This window comes from Pristis pectinata, chromosome 7 (assembly GCF_009764475.1).
Source record: "Pristis pectinata isolate sPriPec2 chromosome 7, sPriPec2.1.pri, whole genome shotgun sequence".
In the NCBI taxonomy this organism is placed as follows: Eukaryota; Metazoa; Chordata; class Chondrichthyes; order Rhinopristiformes; family Pristidae; genus Pristis; species Pristis pectinata.
The window spans coordinates 34,363,665-34,383,499 of NC_067411.1; positions in this window are offsets into that span (position 1 = coordinate 34,363,665).

The following is a 19,835-nucleotide window of genomic DNA, read 5'->3' on the forward strand; positions in this document are numbered from 1 at the left end:
AGGTTGATGGTTAAAAAAATAGAATTAAAAGAGAGTTGATGGGCATATGTGAGAGAGAATGAGTTGCAGGGGTACAAAAGAATGAAGAGAAGGGAATGGAACAAATGGGAGCTGGCGTGAACCAAATGGGTCAAATAGCTTACTTCTGTGTCATAACAAAAATATGATAAGAAGAGAGAGGATAAGGTCATGTTGATTTATCCTTCACGTTGGTTCACCCGCTATCTGCCACAGTCCCACTTTGGTAGCACTCCACCACTCTGATCATCCCATGTCACTCTTGGTGATGAATATTTAAGTCTCCCACCCAGAGTACATTCTGCACCCTTGCGACTTTCAATACTTCTTCTAAATGTTGTTTAACATGGAGGAGCACTGATATATCAGTTAAGATATGACATAAGGTGGGAATCAAGAGGAGGTTTCCTAACCCGGTTTAACCTGACCCTACAAGTCTGGAGTCAAAGTTGAGGTCTCTCAGGAAGACTTCTCTCCACTTCCGTATCATTATACGGCCACCTCTGGTGGATCTGCCCAGTTGTTGGGACAGGATATGCTCAGGAATTGCGATGGGGAGGCCAGGCATGTTATCTGTAAAGTTTGATTTTGTAAGAGTGACTATGTCAGGCTGTTGCTTGGCCTGTGTGTGGGACAGCTCTTCCAATTTAGATAACAACCCTTTGATAATTATGAGGAAGAGCTTGCAAGGTCAGAACTTATCTAAGATTAAGAATGGCAGACTAGCGATGATGTACATGGTGTACCTTCAATCACTGTTAAGGCAAATGCTTTCTTGAGATTGATGGTTGCTCCTATCTTTAGAAACTGTAACGTGTTTATCTGATGTCACATTGCTGTACAATATTTGCACCTCTAGTTCAGTTCTGACTGCTGAATAAAGTGTTTAAATGTTGCTTATAGTATCTATAGATCTTGAGTTTTGCTGATTGAGAAGTAAACGAGATATATCACTCACAACAGAATATGCTTTATTGAAGGCAGTGAGCGCTCAACTCAATTGTCATCAGCTATTATATAGCAAAAACCTCACATTCCTGATTAATATATGTCAGATGCTAAACCATTATTGATTTCTGAAACATCAGATACTAGATTATTGGAAGCTTACTGTACTCAGCTCTGAACCAGTTCAGAAGAGCCCACTATTTTCCCACCAGCAACAAGGGTGAGGTTTACAGAATCCCAGGCTCGAGAAAGTAATACTGGGTGAGTTTGGAAATTTGGAAAGTATGGGGAAACAGAGGATATTCCTCGAAATCTAAATAAGATTAGCATGTGCAGAAAGGGAACACAAGACTGATTGCAGAAATGGCATAAATGAGTTATTTTAGAAATCTCGAGAAGTATGATGAATCATAAGAGACCTTTACGTGGAATTATTGGACATTTTCTGCAAGGCTAATAAACACCAGGTGACAAATGAAGAACAAAATGCAGTGACCTGTAAGCTGGGAAACATAACACATTATTAGTAGAGGTGATACATTACTGTAATAATGTTCTTGGCATCAAGTAGAGAAGTATTCATCTCAGTTCAGGATACATTTATCACTTGAAAAGCATGCTTCAATGAAGTACCACACAGCATATTACAGAGTTACAAGTATCATGACACATAGTCGGATACTGGGGTGGAAACTGGAGGTTATATTGTCTGCCCAATGATTTTGGGGAGGCAATGTGTCTTCTGGATACAACAATGAGGGACCAGTTAGTGAGGGGGTTAAGTGATGGCCATGCACAAGCCAGTCATATGCAAGACCTTACTTTTTAGAAGGCAAAGAGAACTGCAGTTTCAATGGAACAGCACTGCAAAACCTGGAAGTATTTGAATCAGATTAAGATACAGATGGAATTTTATTGGTCAAAGATACAGACCAGCGATGGTGTTATTAGCTATGGCTTCGTCATAAAGATCTTGTTATGTGAAAGCCAAGTGTGGTTTGGGAAAGATGGTTGATGAAATGCTTTATTTTTTTCCTGCAAATTTAAATGATAGAAGTCCTGTAAAAGAAGTTCCAAGTAATGCTCAAAGGCTGATTTAAATTTGTGTTGTTTAAAGTTGTCTTTCAATTCTGTGCATGGATCAAATCAGGAGTATCAAAACATCTGCTCAGCAATTTTATAAAGCAAGGGGTAGGGCTTTTGATTATATTTTAGTACTTATGACAATGTAAAAAGGTTCTGAAGCCTATAATCTATTGGTACCATCATTAGCTTTTTGCAGCACATTTATCATTTTGGGATTTCCTGAGAAACAGCATCACATTTCTGCAACCACAAAGCAACACATAATAAATGTGGCACGCCACCTCCTGTTACAGCATACCATACTGTGCTACAATGGTCCTATTTGTGATCTTGCAGCTGTCAAATGCTCAAGTGACAGCCAAGAAAGAAAATTAAATAGTTGGAGCATGGAAGTACAGCAAAGGCCAAGCCACATAGGACAAATACCTTCTGTAAGTAGGCACCGTCTCCTCAGTGGAAAGACGGGCTGTAGGAAAAGAGAAATATAACAGTGAAAGGAAGTATTCTTACGATGTTCAGTGCCTTTCTGAGACAATTCATGTTACTGATATCATTATGTTGTGCCGTTTCATTTGGAAATAAAAAATCAGTGAGTCTGTAATGTGATTAGCACTGCTTTCTTTCACATGCAACTTTAAATTTATGACATGGAGAAAGATTTAACACTGAGTGTCATCAGCATCCTGTGAAAATAATAGCTCAAGGAAAAATAAAAATCAGATGGCTGGTTACGAATCAGGTTGTTTTAAGGTAGATAAGCACAAGGGAAGATTTGCATTTTGCAGTTACCTCTGATATGGCAGATTGTGGGAGTGTGCAACACTCATTCTGAAAAACAAAGTCTTGCCTCATAATTAATGTCAGCACAGTTATCCTTCTATTAAAAAACCTCACTTATGTTTGAGACACTCAACTCCTTCTTTGTCCATTTATTTTTAAAGCAAATGGAAGAAGGCACCCAAGGACGTACAAGGATCCTTCAGTAAATGACAAGGAAGTTTGGTGGTAAATATTATTTCCAATGGGTAAACAGGGCATCATATCAATATTTGGAAACAGTGTGAAAGTCTGAAATATAGTAAAAAAAAATTGGAGAATAGTATTCAGCTTCAGGAGGCAGGGGAGTTGGAATTCAATGCGGTGAATGTGAATTGTTCCATTTTGATAGAAATAATGAGCAAAAAGTGGGTTAACCAAGTTGCTGTTTGAGAGAGCTGGAACAGATGATTATGGCCCAAATGGTTTGCTTTATCTGCCATATGATACAATGATATTAACAAACTAATTACACAATGTAGTTGCAATGTTATAACACTATGCTTCAGCATAGCTTCTTTGTAATCATGGTCGAACTCCATAGCTCCTTGAGAAGCTCTGATCAGATTTTTTGAAAGATTAGTCAGGATTGTACATGAGTGATCTGCATAGAAAGAGAGAGTGATTTCCCTTGTAGAAGTTTACTGCTTTCAAGAACTGAATGTCACTTGACTCAAAGTGGATTCCCTCACCTCCCTCACAATTCCACAGCAAATTCTCTCCACGGTGCAAGACAAAGGTTTGTGTTCAATCCTTTCAAATTTTCTGGCTTGGACAAATTGGATTGGGATGAGAATCTTACTGAGTGGACAATGTAAGTGAAGAACCATGTTTAAGTGATTTATGACAGTGCTTGTTGCTTTAGCAACAAACTGCATCACCATCAGGACCTTGGGCCATTGCTTTACAGCTGACTGAGTTTCCTCTGAACTTGAAGCTCAGGAACCTATAACTTGTGATCACAATGCAACACTTCAGAGAGTATCTCTGGTTTAATGTAATCCTTCCTGATTAGCATGCCTGTAGTCAAACAGCTTGTAGATTTTTATCAGGTGCATTCCAGTTCTGATAGTCCTGTTGCATGTAATTCACAGTGAACCTTGTCATGTAAACAACTGCGATCTGCAGAATACATGGGGCTACAGACATTCAGGACATTGTGCAGCATGAAAAATGCAGCAAACTTTCACTTCTAGCAAGAAAAAGTTACAATATTCCATTGACATTGAATTGTGTTTAATTTATCCCATAAAATTGTCTGTCTGCAAAAGGTTATTAATGCACTTACATAGTACATTGAGGCAACAAAAAGTTGTTCATCAAGGCAATAAAAAGAATGACAAAGCAAACAAATGAGGCCCAAGGTAGCTGCACTATGGAATGAGCCCCATATACGTTGTGTACCCATAGGCTTTTCTTTGGTCTCAGAGAACAGAGGCAGTGGTAGGGGAAGGAGAGAGACCTAATTGGGAATCCTGGAAACAAGGGAGATAGTGAGAAAGCTTGGCAAATCACATGGAGGACAATGAGAGATCAAAGATGGGTTGAGGCATGGGGGGTGTCAGACTCGTGATCAGTTGGGTGGAGGTAGGCCAGAATCAGGCTGGCAACCAGTTAGAGGAGCAGTAGGATAGGATTGCAATTGGGGTGAAAATAGAACATAGAACAGTACAGCACAATATAGGCCCTTCGGCCCACAATGTTGTGCTGACCTTTAAACCTCACCTAAGACTATCTAACCCCTTCCTCCAACATATCCCTCTATTTTAAATTCCTCCATATGCTTATCTAGTAATCTCTTGAACTTGAGCAATGTACCTGCCTCTACCACCGACCCAGGTAGCGCATTCCATGCCCCAACCACACTCTGGGTAAAAAACCTTCCTCTGATATCTCTCTTGAACTTCCCACCCATTACTTTAAAACCATGCCCTCTTGTATTGAGGGCATTGGTACCCTGGGAAAGAGGCGCTGCCTGTCCACCCTATCTATTCCTCTTAATATTTTGCACACCTCCATCATGTCTCCTCTCATTCTCCAAAGAGTAAAGCCCTAGCTCCGTTAGTCTCTCCTCATAATGCATACTCTCTAAACCAGGCAGCATCCTGGTAAATCTCCTCTGCACCTTTTCCAATGCTTCCACATCCTTCCTATAATGAGGCGACCAGAACTGGACACAGTAGTCTAAGTGTGGCCTAACCAGAGTTTTATAGAGCTGCATCATTACCTTGTGGCTCTTAAATTCGATCCCTCATCTTATGAAAGCTAACACCCCATAAGCTTTCTTAACTACCCTATCCACCTGTGAGGCAACTTACAGGGATCTGTGGATATGGACCCCCAGATCCCTCTGCTCCTCCACACTTCCAAAAATCCTGCTATTAACTTTGCCTTGGAGTTTGTCCTTCCAAAGTGCACCACCTGACACTTATGATCACACCTGAAGAAGAAAAAAAAAATGGGCATCAACATCTAATTTTCATGTTTTATGTGGACTGGCAAAGATTCAGCTTGGAGTGACTCTGGATTTTCACAGCAGTTGTCAAATTGAATATTTCATGCTTGAACTAGGTGGTTGGCTTGGACACTACAACATCCTGGAAATAAAATAGGCTTCAAAGCACCAAGCTGCATTCATCAAATCAAATTCAAGAGGCAACTCAAGTTTCTACCCATGTGGATTCAGCCAATCATTTGACTTTCTTCTGTTATTTAATCTAACAAGTTCCATTTAAGTCAAATGTGGGATACACATAATCCTTAGCTAGATGCTCTGCTTAAGTATGGCAACTAAGGTTGCAGCTTCTTTAAGTCACATTATGGTTCTTTGAATCGCTCTGAAAATTGAGCTAAACTCAAGCAATGAAACTTGATTCTTAAAAGCAGTTGGGTTGAGGTTGGGTTAAATAATAAGCTCAGTAAACTTCCTTCCTGCCCAGTTTCATGCTCAAGAGAGCCGAGGTACCTTAGGGACAACCAACCCAGCGCCAGGAGACAGGCTCACCATTTAATTAATTCAGTGAGGCTGGCAAGTTCTCTTCCAACCTGCTTCACAGATTTCACTGGCTCTGGCTGGGTTTTCAAAGCATTTGGAAATTCAAAAGGTGAAAGGAAGTGAGGATCACTCAGAGGGGCCTGTAGCTCTTCTCAGAACACACACGAACACAAGAAAATAGGAGCAGGAGTGGGCCTCTTCTGCACTCTCTCTAAAGTCTTCACATCTTTCCTGTAATGTGGTGACCAGAACTGCACACTATATTCCAAATATGGCCTAACCAAAGCTTTATACAACTGTGGCATAACTTCCCTACTTTAATATACAACATCCCAACCGATAAAGGCAAGCATGCCATATGCCTTCTCTAACACCCTATCTAATTGCGCTGCCATTTTCAGGAAGCTATGGACTTGCACCCCATGATCCCACTGTACATCAATGCTCCTAAGGGACTTGTCATTTACTGTATATTTTCCTTTTACATTTGATCTCTTGAAGTACAACACTTCATACTTATCTAGATTAAACTCTATCTGTCATTTCTCTGCCCATATTTCTAACTGATCTATATCCTCCTGCATCATTTGACAACCTTCCTCACTATCCACAACTCCACCAATTTTTGTGTTGTCTGCAAATTTACCAGTCAGCCCATCTACATTTTCAACTATATATATATATATATATATATATATATATATATATATATATATATATATCACAAACAACAGAGGTCCCAGCACTGATTCCCGTGGAATACCACTGGTCACAGACCTCCAGTCACAATAACCATAGAACAATACAGCACAATACAGGCCCTTCGGCCCACCATGTTGTGCCGACCTTCAAACCACTCCTAAGACTATCTAACCCCTTCCTTCCACATATCCCTCTATCTTAAATTCCTCCATATGCTTATCTAACAATCTCTTGAACTTGACCAAAGTATCAGCCTCCACCACCATGCCAGGCAGCGCATTCCATGCACCAACCACTCTCTGGGTGAAAAACCTCCCTCTGACGTCTCCCTTGAACTTCCCCCCCATTACCTTAAAGCCATTCCCTCTTGTATTAAGCATTGGTGCCCTGGGAAAGAGGCGCTGGTTGTCCACTCTATCTATTCCTCTTAATATTTTTTATACCTCTATCACGTCTCCCCTCATACTCCTTCTCTCCTATGAGTAAAGCCCTAGCTCCTTTAGTCTCTCCTCATAATCCAGACTCTCTAATCCAGGCAGCATCCTGGTAAATCTACTCTGCACCCTCTCCAACACCTCCAGCACATAACAACCCTCTACCACTACCTTCTGTCTTCCATGGCCAAGCCAACTTTGAACTCAATCTACCAAGTCATAGTGGATCCCATGTGCCTACCATGAGAGGCTTTGTTGAATGCTTTACTAAAGTACATGTGGATAACATCTACTGCCCTACCCTCATCAATTATCTTTGTTGCCTCCTCAAGCATCCAAACCTTACATATGCTTCCATTTTCTTTTTGACTAAATTTACAGCATCCCTCATCATCCAAGGTTCCTGAACCTTGCCACCCTTGTCTTCCTCACAGGAACCTGTTGGTCTTGAATTCTGACTACATGGCATTTAAAAGGCTCCCACATGTTAGATATGGACTTAGACAATAATAGCCACTCCCAATCAACTCTTCTCAGTTTATGCCTAATACTATTGTAATTAGCCTTCCCCCAAAAAAGTACTTTCCCCAAAGGTCCAGTCTTATCCTTATCCAACTATCTGCAAACTTACAGAGTTATGATCAGTGTTCCCAAAACTCTGATCACCTGGCCAGGCTCATTTCCCAATACTATGTTTAGTATGGCCCATTCCCTGATTGGATTATCTACACACTGTTTCCACCTTCCTGGATGTACCCAACAAATTCTGTCCTATCCAAGTCTCTGGCATCCTGAGTCAATACTGTGGAAATTAAAGTCATCCACTACAACAGCAATGTTGTTTTCTCATCTTTCCATGATGTCCCAACATATCTGTTCCTCTATCTTCTGCTGGCTTGCATTACAGACAGATCTATTACAGTTCTGCTTGTGTTAATTACAATCAGAGTCATTGTTTTAAAATAATAACAAGGGCTGATTCAATACAATTGCATGAGATGTTTTCAGCATGTCAAGAAGATTGAAGTTGTTTTCTTCAGCAGCCATCACATGGATAGTCTCAGCCAGAATGCAATTTTCAGCTTATCTAAATTTATTGTACCTTGCAACACAATTATATGTACCTTGCAGTTACTAACAAAAAAGTAGAGTGATGTCTGTGGTGTTGTACCCAATCAATGTGAGCAAGGGGATCACACCTATTTATACAGTGATGATTGAGTGGTCTACTTTCTATCCTCTACTGATGTAATTCTAGTTATTAATTAGGCTTATTGGCATTTGTTAAGGAGCTGCAATTGTAGTGTGACCTTCTACTAATTGATTAATTTAACAGTTAACAACCATTCTAAAATATTGGGTGGAACCACGAATTTGGAGCATCAATCAGTGAAAAGATTTTGGCATAATCTTAATTGCACTCAACAATAAAGCTGTAAACTGTATGACTGCACAGATGTATAGGCAGCAGGGATCCCTGAAACCCAATCATGAATGTTAAGAGACATTGTAATTATCACTGTGCCACAAAAGCAAATTTTCAGAAATTCAAAACTAATGACATTGCAGCTGTCATCTTACAAAGTATGTGTTTTAGTGTCGTTTTTGTTCCTTATATTTAAACTTCAAAAATCTTGTGCAATAAGTTGAAAAGCAGAATGTCACATTTATATCTGAAAAGAGTCACAGAGTGATACAGCACAGAAACAGGCCCTTTGGCCCATCAAGTCCATGCTGACCATCAACGACCCATTTACGCTCATTCCTATATTCATCCCATTTCATTCTTCCTACATTCTCATCAACAGATTATACTACTCCCCTGCACACTAGAGATAATTTACAGCTGCCAAGTAATCTATCAATCTGCATGTCTTTGGAACATTGGAAGAAACTGGAGCACCCAGAGAAAAACCCAAATGGTCACAGGGAGAACATGCAAATTCCACACAGACAGCATCTGAAGTCAGTATTGAAGCCAGGTCTGTGAGGCAGTGGCCAGTGGCTCTACCAGCTGTGCCACTGTGGAGAGGAAACAATATTGAACATTTCTCTTATAGGCAGGATCTCGTGTTTAAGTCATAAATTTGTTTCAAATTTTTGAAGAAATATCTGAGATGATAGTTCATCAGAATACTCACTGATTTTTTTTGCCATTCATTAACAAACTCAAACAGCATTTGTAAACAACATTTGAAGTAGCGTGTCTTTGTTTCACTGCTACATTTATTTCCACAAAATGATACAATATTCTTTATCACGGCTTAGAGAATACAATGACACTAACCACGATTTTCACAGAGGAGATGGATAGTTTTCAGGCCAATTATTTATTTTAGCATGCATTTGTTTTTTGGTTTTGCTGCTGTTCTCGGTGTCTTAGTTACAGATATGGGTGGAGAAATAGCAGGTGGAGTTTAATCTGAGCAAGTCTGAGGTGTTGCACTGTGGGAGGTCTAATGTAAGGGGAAAGTATACACTCAATAGCAGGATCCTTAACAGCATTGATTTACAGGCGGATCTTGAGGTTCAAGTCCATAGCTCACTGAAAATGGCCACACAGGCAGATAGGGTGGTAAAGGCAGCAATATGCCATGCTTGTCTGAATTGGTCAGGACGTTGAGTACAAGAGTCAGAAAATCATGTTGCAGCTGTATAAAACTTTTGTTAGGCTACACTTGGAGTATTTTGTGCAATTTTGATCATCCCATTACAGGATGGATGTTGAAGCTTTGTAAAGGGCGAAGAAGAGGTTTATCTGGATGCTGCTGGTTAAGAGGTTATGAACTGTAAGGAGAGGGTGGACAAACTTAGATTGTTTTCTCTGGAGGGTCGAAGACTGAGGGGAGACCAAATAGAAGTTTATAATATTATGAGAGGCACTGTTAAGGTAGGCAGTCAGAACCTTTTTCCTGGATTAGAAATGTCAATGCATTGACATAGAAATGCATTTCAGGTGAGAGGGAAAGTTGAATGGATGCGTGCAGGGCAAGTTTCTTTTACAGAGAGAGTGATAAATGCCTGGAATGGGTGCTGGTGGAAGCAGCTGCGATAGTGATGTTTTAGAGGCTGTAAGATGGACACATGAATATGCAGGAAATGGAGGGATATGGATCATATGCAGGCAGAAGAGATTTAGTTTAATTCGACATCATGTTTGGTGCAAATATTTTGGGCCAAAGGGCCTGCACCTGTGCTGTACTGTTCTACGTAAGACTGTTTTACTTAGTCAAGTATAGCTAAATAAGTATTAAAGACCCAATTAAGATGTGATAAACACTGCACCTTGAATCTGATGTTCCACAGTAATGAATGGGAAAAGATACATTTGGATAACTGGTAATGATTTGTGTAAATAAATTTACATCATGGACTAAAACAATTTTTTGGTTTAACGATTTGGAAAAACCTCCAAGAGTCAGGCTCAAGACACCGATATATGTTGAACAAATTGTCCACAAAAATATCATCGGAACCTCATGGTACTGTTGTATTAATAGTAGAGTGAGGTTTGGATCATTTATATCGTTATAGCCTCAGCTTTTCTGCACATGTATTTTCTGGAAGGTGGATTTAAGTGACCACTTCTTGGGAAAGTACCACCCTATTTATGAAGAATCAATTCTAAAAGTGGGGCTACACCATCTTCACCATGTCCTGGAAGAGTTCTTATTGCTGATTCATCTATTAACATTTATCAAGTAATCCACCACAGTTGTACCCATCAATGGAGGGATCCATGACTTCAATGGATGGATACAAATGAACTTTTTCTCAAAATAAACATTTGGACCAAGAACAATAAACCTATTTTTTAAATTTGTAGCACAGGGAATGAGAATAAGCCATTCAACCCCATTGAATTAGACTTTTGCTGTTTTGCAGCTTTATTCCATCAAACCAGCAACAAAAAAAAATTGAGACACAAGAGACTGCAGATGCTGGAATGTGGAGCAACAAACAATCTGCTGGAGGAACTCAGCAGGTTGAGCAGCATCGGTGGGGAGGGGGGGGGGTGGTGGTGGTGGTGGGGAGGACTTGCCGACATTTGAAACCCTACATTAGGGCAAAGGCTTTTTTTCAGTTTTATATTTGCAATTAACATGGTCTCAGCTTTTAAATCAAGGGAGTTCTTGACTTCCATCACTCTTTGTATCTGAAGAATTTTTTTTCCAACATTACTGCTGGATAATCTACCTCTGCTTTTGATAGTACACTCCTTTTTCAGGACTCTCTGTCTAGGAGAAATAGATTCTCCCTCACTACACATTCAAATACTTTATCACCTTAATCACCTCAATTAAAACATCTTCCAAATTCAGGGGAATGAAAACCTAGCATCTGCAACTGCTCCTTATAATCTGAACCATTTAACCTGGCATCATTGTGGTGAATTTTTAAGGTCAAGTATCTTTCTTGAGGTACAGCATTCAGAACAGAATACCGTACTCCAGATATTCTAACAATAACTTCACTGAACTACAAGGTAGTTTCCACCTTTTCTTGATCCAGATCTCTTGAGATTGTCTGATATTTTATCAGCCTTTTCAAATGACTACCTGTGCCTTAGTTATACTTGTGCTTGGACTCCTAAATCTTCCTCCTCATTTTCCAGCTTCATGCCATTTAAAAATACTCTGCTATCTCCTTCTGTACAGAACAGAAGTTTTTTTACACTGCATATCATCTACAACAGTTATACCTGCTCACTTTGTAACTTTCTGCCACCACCTGCACGATTTACTGTGTCACCTAGCGTTGTGTGAGTGACAAATGTGTATATACAGCCTCATCCAACCACTTATGAATATAGTGAAAGTTGTGGTCCCAGTAGAGGTTTCCAAGAGACATCACTGATCACATTGTGCTAACTGGAATGCATTTCCATTATCCCTGCATTTTCTCTGACTATTCAGCCAACTTTAAGTTCCAATAAGTTCCAATTGGAGTTTAATTGTAATTCCAATAGGAGTTACAACTACTCCTATTTTTGTTAACAGACTCATGTTTGTAGTTTTGATGATTGATTTTTGGAAGTCCATACATGAATCATATTCATTAATGACAACCCTAAAAATGTCAACTAATTTCTTTTGGTGTGAAGTATCCTTTACAAACCACATTAACGATTTGTGAACACATTAAGTTTGTCCAAATGCTCAGCTATTCCATCATTACATACAATTCCAGTCATTTCCCAGAACTACTTTTAAGCTTCAATTTCTGAATTTATCTCCTTGCACATCTTGAACAATGAGAATTTTCAATGGCAAAGATAATTTTCCAGTCTAAGGGAACAGAATCGAAAGAGTGGAGTTGTTTTGTACTTTCTTAGTGTTCTCAATGGTTTCTCCATCATCACTTTTTTTTTAAATTACACTGAACTTAGTTACTTTGTTGCCTTCATTTATTTTTAATTTTCCTTGCACCTCTGGTGTGTTATCCACTTTTAAAAGACCAATATAATGTTTTACGATTTTGACATTTCTTAATTTTCAGTTATCTGCATCAGTCACCAAAATATCATATTGCTTTTACCTTCTTTCTTTCTTTAAACATGTTCATAAAAATGTGTTGTTCTTGATGTCCCTGTCAGTTTTATACTCACATTTTCTTTTTGTATCTCTTGTGTATTGGCATGCATATCTCACAATTTGTGGGATCTCCACCTTTGTTTGCTTTAATCAAAGCTCTTACTTTTGTTTTCATACCATCTCAAACTTCCTTTGTTAACGAGAGTTATTTAATTATATAAAATCTCCCCTGAAGGGTATTATAGGTCTTGTATTAAAACATTTATATGAACATCGCCATTTTTTTCATCTGTCTTTTAATGTTAACACTTTTGTTCAGATGTTGAGTTTAATTATTGCCTCTTCTCTCTGAAGCTCAGCTTGCATATTAAATGTAAAACCTTGCTTCACAGGACTCAGTCTTCTGCTTCTCAAGCTTCTAGTGAATTCCATTGTAATATGATCGTTGGGTTTCCATCACCAATGTTATCCAATTGAGGTGGGAGACAGTGGGAAGGGAAAGCAATCTTAACAACAGAAGGGATTAAATAATGTTTTGAAGATGGATGAGCGATTTGTAAATTTGATCACTGTAGCAGATCCCAAAGTTTTTACAGACAATTCCTTTCGTGAGATTGATAGGCTGAATTGACATCCTACTGATATTTTTGCTTATCTTCAAACATAGAAATTATACATACAACTGGCAACTTTCCCATAATATCATGAAACAAATAACAATATTCCCATCAGAGAGCTGCGAAAAAAAAATATATAGGACACAACTAAATAATCTGACTCATGTTAGACTGTCATTAAAATACATCCTTTCCCACTTCATGTTTCTGAAGATTGGGTAGACCTGAGACACCAAGTCTCCATTGCACCTGATGGGACACTATAATGGTAGGTCACAATCTGACAGTTTATCCTCCCCAGCACCTCTCCCAGGCATCTGATCCATCCCTGTTCACCAGCCAGCCAAGTCCCAACCACCCAATCTCATTGCCACCATTCCACCTTAACTACCCATTCAACGTAGTCCTCTTCTTCTATCTCCCAACCCCAAATCTCCTTCACAACCTTGATTCTCAATGGCTTAGGCCCCAAAGTCCCAACCCACCAATTTCCCCCACTGCTGCCTTTCTTTATCACCCCAGGTCCATGATTCAGCAATCTATAGAATTCCCCAATGAGTGGGGCTCAGTCACTATCCCTCAATCTCCACCCCATCCCACACTCTCAGCCATTTAACTGTTCATTGTTTCTGACTCTAGACTTCAATAGAACTTCTGGCTGTCAACTCATTCCCCTCCAACTCCAGCTTTGGCTATTGTCCTTGGGTCGCACATTTTCTGTTAGATTAAGGATCAGAACAACCATTGGTATGCCAATCCCAATACCATTTAATGGGCACATTAAAATACCCTGGCCAAAATTTTCAGAAGATCATGACTTCTAGGGGTGTTCACTATCAGAAGTAAAAATGCAAGTCCCTCAAATCCCTTTATAACAGAAACTTTCAACCAGAGTTTTCTTTTATTCTTCCCTTTCACACAAACATATTTTTAATATTTAATTTTCACAAGTCCATTTCAATGAATATAAGGCTGTATAAAATGCTAAAAAAAATCTTAATTTGGGCAAAAAGCAATTTATGATCAAAATTATTGTTTCGTATGGGAAAGTTAGAAATTAGATATTTGTATCAGCTGCCCTTTAAGGTCACATTTTGAAGATTTTTTTAAAAATACAGTTGACCAGATGAGGATATTCTCATTCTCTCAGCACTGGCATGTTCTTTTTGTAAGTAGTGGTTTTGCTTTCTGGATAAATCAATATTTCAACGAACGGTTTAACATGGTCACACACATATTTCAGTAAATTTCACAGTTTCAGAACTGTTGGGCTTTTATGGCAATATCATTTGTGAAATACACCTTTTAATGTTGAACAATGGAAATTCATATGTTGGACTTTGTTCACTTCAATGAGATTGATATAAAATTACAAGGCATATAGAAAGTGTAGACTACAGGAAACATTTCTCTATATCAGAGATCAATGAAATGACACCACATAGACTTAGGTATGTGGGAAGAGATCTCAGAGGGGATCTGAGGGAAAACTTTTTCAACCAGAGAGTGGTGACCACCTGGAATACACTGCTTCAGAGAGTGGTAAAAGCATTTAAGAGGTGTCTTGAGCACTTGAATTGCCCAGGCACAGAAGACTACGGACCAATTGCTGGAGGACAGGATTAATACAGATGGGCATTAATCTGGTTGGCATGGATGTGATGGGCCAAATGGCCTGTGTCCATGCTGCGTGACTCTATAATAGGAACTTGGCGCTTATATTATGATGTGTAAGGCAAACAAAGGCAAGCATAATCACTTGAGCTGGCTTCAAATGGTTCATTGGAATATGTTACAAAATCCCATTGCAATTAAGTTCTGCTCTGATTCTATAAAATGCATCACTTCACTTGCCCCTTGGTCTGACACTTATTGGATAAACTCATCCCATCACCTCTCATAGAGATACTATAGGCGTTGCCAAAACAACAGGAGAGGTTAGAGAGGCAGATAATAACAAAAGGATGTTACTTGTGTGCTGGGAGTCTGGATTAATGATGCATCAAGTAGACTATGACAACTGCCATGGAAATATCTATATTTGTTACATGTCACATTTTGCAAACAAAAACTTCAAGTTAGCACTTAAAGTCACACGAATCAGCAAAAAATTTGCTATCTTGGCAACCATGTGGTGAGAGCCTACCTGACTTCTGTAAGCTGGTGCTGCTGGAGACAAATTAATTGGGTGTTAATTGTTAATGTATGTAAGACCACAAGACCATAAGGTATAGGAGCACAATTAGACCATTTGGCCAATCAAGTCTGCTCTGCCATTGAATCATGGCTGATTTTTTTTCAACCCCATTCTCCTGCTTTCTCCCCATAACCTTTAACCTCTTTACCAATCAAGAACCTATCAATCTCTGCCCTAAATACACCCACTGACTTGGCCTCCACAGCCCTCTGTTGCAATGAATTCCACAGATTCACGACCATCTGGCTGAAGAAATTCCTCCTCATCTCAGTTCTATATGTATGTCCCTTTATTCTGAGGCTGTGCCCTTGGATCCTGGAGTCTCCTACTAATGGAAACATCCTCTCCACATTCACTCTATCCGGGCCTTTCAGTATTCAGAGGTTTCAATGACATTCCCATCATGTGTTATTCAAGAGATTAAGTGTAGTTGTATGGGTACAATCTAGGTTTCTTTGAATGTAGAGAACTCTGGAATTTTATAAAACATTGATGTTATCCACCAAGAAGTAAATAAAGTGACTTGTTCAAGTGAACAAAGTTCTATTGGAGTAACTGGCTACATAAGTGACTGGAAATATAATGATGTCACAACTTTAGGATGAATCTGCTGCTGACATTGATAAATAAAACAAAAGCACTCCATCTCAGCACTTCAGGAATCTGTGTAAACACAGTGAACCTCTCCCTATCCATGGAACTGTGCAATCTGTGAGCCAATTTGTTGAAAACTTAACAATATAAGCATTCCTTGACCCATGATATAATTATATTAGATAACACAACACAACCTATGCAACAACAGACTTCAAACCCTGCATGGTATGTCGCTTAGGCTAAGTTATTATTTTCAGTTTTGATCGGCATATGACACAAGCTCATATGTAACACAACCAGGGACATGAACCATTGAGTCTGTCTCTGACTTGACTTGTCAATCTCTATGAAAGAAGCAACAGTAATATCATATTAGAAGAGCAGCACCTCATGTTGCTGCTACAGAATATAAATAATTGAGCAGCTCTCCCAATAAACAAGGGCATTGTGAGATATGTTCTTATGAAAGCTCATAAGTACAGAACAGATGGATTTTGGCATACAATGAGTTGAAATCTGGACTGCAATTGGCAATCTAAGTAGCATCTTTACCAAATAAAAATAATTATATAAAAAGTAACAATTAATTTTAATTTCCACTGTAAAGAAATTAAAACTCAAGAAGGATTTTTTTTATCTGACAGTCCCAATGGATGATTGGAACAATTGTCAATAGACACATACTGTGTAGTTCACACGAAAAGTAATTCACTTATTCAACTGAATATCCCTTTTTGTTTCTATTGCCCTCCATGGTAACACATAAACAGTATAACATTTTTCAGTAGCAAGCACATTTAAACAGAAGATCATGAGACAATAAGAAAATGAAATATGACACACAGAATAACTATTTCTAAATGTTTCTTGATCCAACAACTAAATCATCTCACTGTCACCACAATCTATCACAAGCAAAATAATTTAATGTTTCACACATTAGCATTGGAAACCTCATATTTCTCACAACTGCCTGTAACTACTAGGGAGATTAGTAAGTTATTTGCTTGATTGCCATGTTTGATGGCAAAGTTTGTAAAAATCTAAACTATTATCCTGAAGATACCCTTTGCTAACTGCACACTTGACTTAATAAACCCCACTGTTCAGTTTTGTATGTCAAACAATAAAAGTTCCCACATCTTGGAAATTTTATACTAATCTTGAAAATGATACATAATGCAAAGTTTCACTCACAAAATACGTCAAAAATGACCACTAATCTTTCACATCATTGACTAAAAACAAATGGTTTAACATTTTTAAGAAGCCTCCGATATCCTCTGATATATTAAACACCGATAACATTCGGACTTACCTTCCTTCAAGGTGCATTCTGTTGTTGTCCCAGGACAGAGATCTAAAAAGGAAATGAAAGAAGGAAATTGTAAATCTTTTACCATCACACTGGATTTTTCCCTTAAACCATGGGAATTACAAAAGGATTACACATAAAGCTTGTCTTTGAAAATATAGGAAACACTAGGTTCATATTGTTGGACAAAGGATATTGTGTTCTTCGAAGATGCAGATGGTAAGGATGTCAGTTGTATAATCTCGAACATCTCAATTTCCATTGAACACAGATTAAATATATCAACTCAAGCAAGTCAGTCTAACCAGTAATTTTGTCTTTTTTTGTAATGTGCAATTCAGGATATCTGTCAGTTAAAATGCCTAATTAGAGGTTTTCAAACATCAAAAATAATGACTATATAAAATGCTGAAAAAATAAATTCCTGTGATATTTATGCTTTAAGGTAAAAAAATTCACAAGGACTCTTTAAATGCCACAGCTAAAAATTCATTCTGGAATTAAGGCTTTATGTCATTTATTTGTTCAAATAATGAGTACATCGCTGGTGTACCAACATCTATTGTCCATCCCTATTTTGCCCCTAAACTGTATAGTTTGTTGGGCTATTATGGAAGACAACTAAGAGCAGTCTACGTTTGTCAGCCTGGAGTCACACAGAGAAGAAATTTGGGAAGGATGGCAGACTTCCTTCTCTGAGACCTGTTTGCAATGCAAATTATGCTTTCACAACCATCATGGTTGCCATTATTGAAATCCTTGAATTATTTAATTACTAGAACAAAATTCCCTCACTGCCAATGGCATCATTTGATCAGTGGTCTAGACTTCTGCAAATTAGTCCAGCAACTTAGCCAATGTACTCCTGTATCCAATTAGGATTACATATTGATACTCAATTTCCATCATCACTGACTCCACCTCCATCATCCACCCTGTCTGATCATTCATCAATATTTGTCTCATTCAAAAGGTAGCATGGAACAACTATAAAGCAATGCTGGTATTAGGAATGAAGTAATTCATGAATGACACATATTGCACTGAGGATGAACCCACAACTAAATTTGGTAAATTGGTTTACTATTGTCACAAGTACCAAGGTACAGTGAAAAACTTTGTTTTGCATGCCATCCATACAGATCATTTCATTACAACAGTGTACTGAGGTAGTATAAGAGAAAACAGTAACAGAGTGCAGAATAAAGTGTTACAGTTACAGGGAAAGTGCAGTGTAGGCAGACAATAAGGTACAAGGCTATAATAAGGTAGATTGTGAGGTCAAGAGTCCATCTTATCGTACTAGGGGACCGTTCAATAGTCTTACAACAGCGGGATAGAAGCTGTCCTTGAGCCTGGTGGTATGTGCTTTCAGGCTTTTGTATCTTCTGTCCGGTGGGAGGGGGCAGGAGAGACTGTGCAGACAAAACAATCCTTTGACTCATTGCAATTTAGACCTAATTGTCTATGTACAACTTCCTTCACTTTTACTCTTCAAAATAAAAGCTCCTTTGATAGTTCAAATACTCAAGACAGTGATGGATTCACCATTCCATTCAGAAAGAACCATGGCTCTTTGCTAAGTAACCTTATCTCAGTTAGGGTGGAACCAGTAAAATTACAAAATTACACTGAATTTCAAACTACTGAGAAAACAGACACCACCTGCAGTTTGTCTTTTTGTACTTTATATCTAGCCACCATGCATTTCACAGGGCAAACACACATCAAGAAACTAGCAATGTTGGTCTGTCGAAATGCTGATTGTGTAACTGGTTCAGAGATAAAGTATCACACTCCTCTCAACTTCTGTAGCAATATTCATAACCGAAGCATCAGCAAATAAGAGTCAATATTTCAACAGCAAGTATCGAACAAAAACACACCATAAAATACATGAAACAATATTCATATTGATTGCATGTGTACTAGTGTGTATTTGTGCATGACAGATCAAAATAATCGTTTTCAAACTTTCTCCTAGGGAAAGCAAATGATTACCAAAATCGTTAAACCACCATGAATACGAATACCACCAGCATCCTTTGCCCAGTACGAATGCACAATGAATGAACTGCTGCCCCAACTTATGAAAGACAGGTGATAAGAACTTCTGTTGTTTAATACAGGATTTGTTCCCACCCTGCACCCTCTACAAGCTGTGGCACCAGTCCTCCACTACCCCACTACTTGCAACCTAACAGTGCTTTTAAACAATAACAGATCAAGTCAAGAAAAAGTCTGTATATGTATTAGAACATAGAACAAAGAACAGTACAGCACAGGAATAGGCCCTTCAGCCCACAATATCGATGCAAACCATGCGTATTTTAACCAATCTCATCTGCCTGCACATGGACTATATCCCTACATTTTGTTCATGCGTCTGTCTAAATGCTTCTTAAACATTACTGTCATATCTACTTCCACCACTTCCCCTGGCAGGTCATTCCAGGCACCTACCATTCTGTGTAAGAAAAAAATTGCCTCGGAAATCTCCTTTAACTTTCCCTCTCTCAACCTAAAGCTATGCCATCTAGTATTTGACATTTCCTTCCTGGGAAAAAGACTCTGAA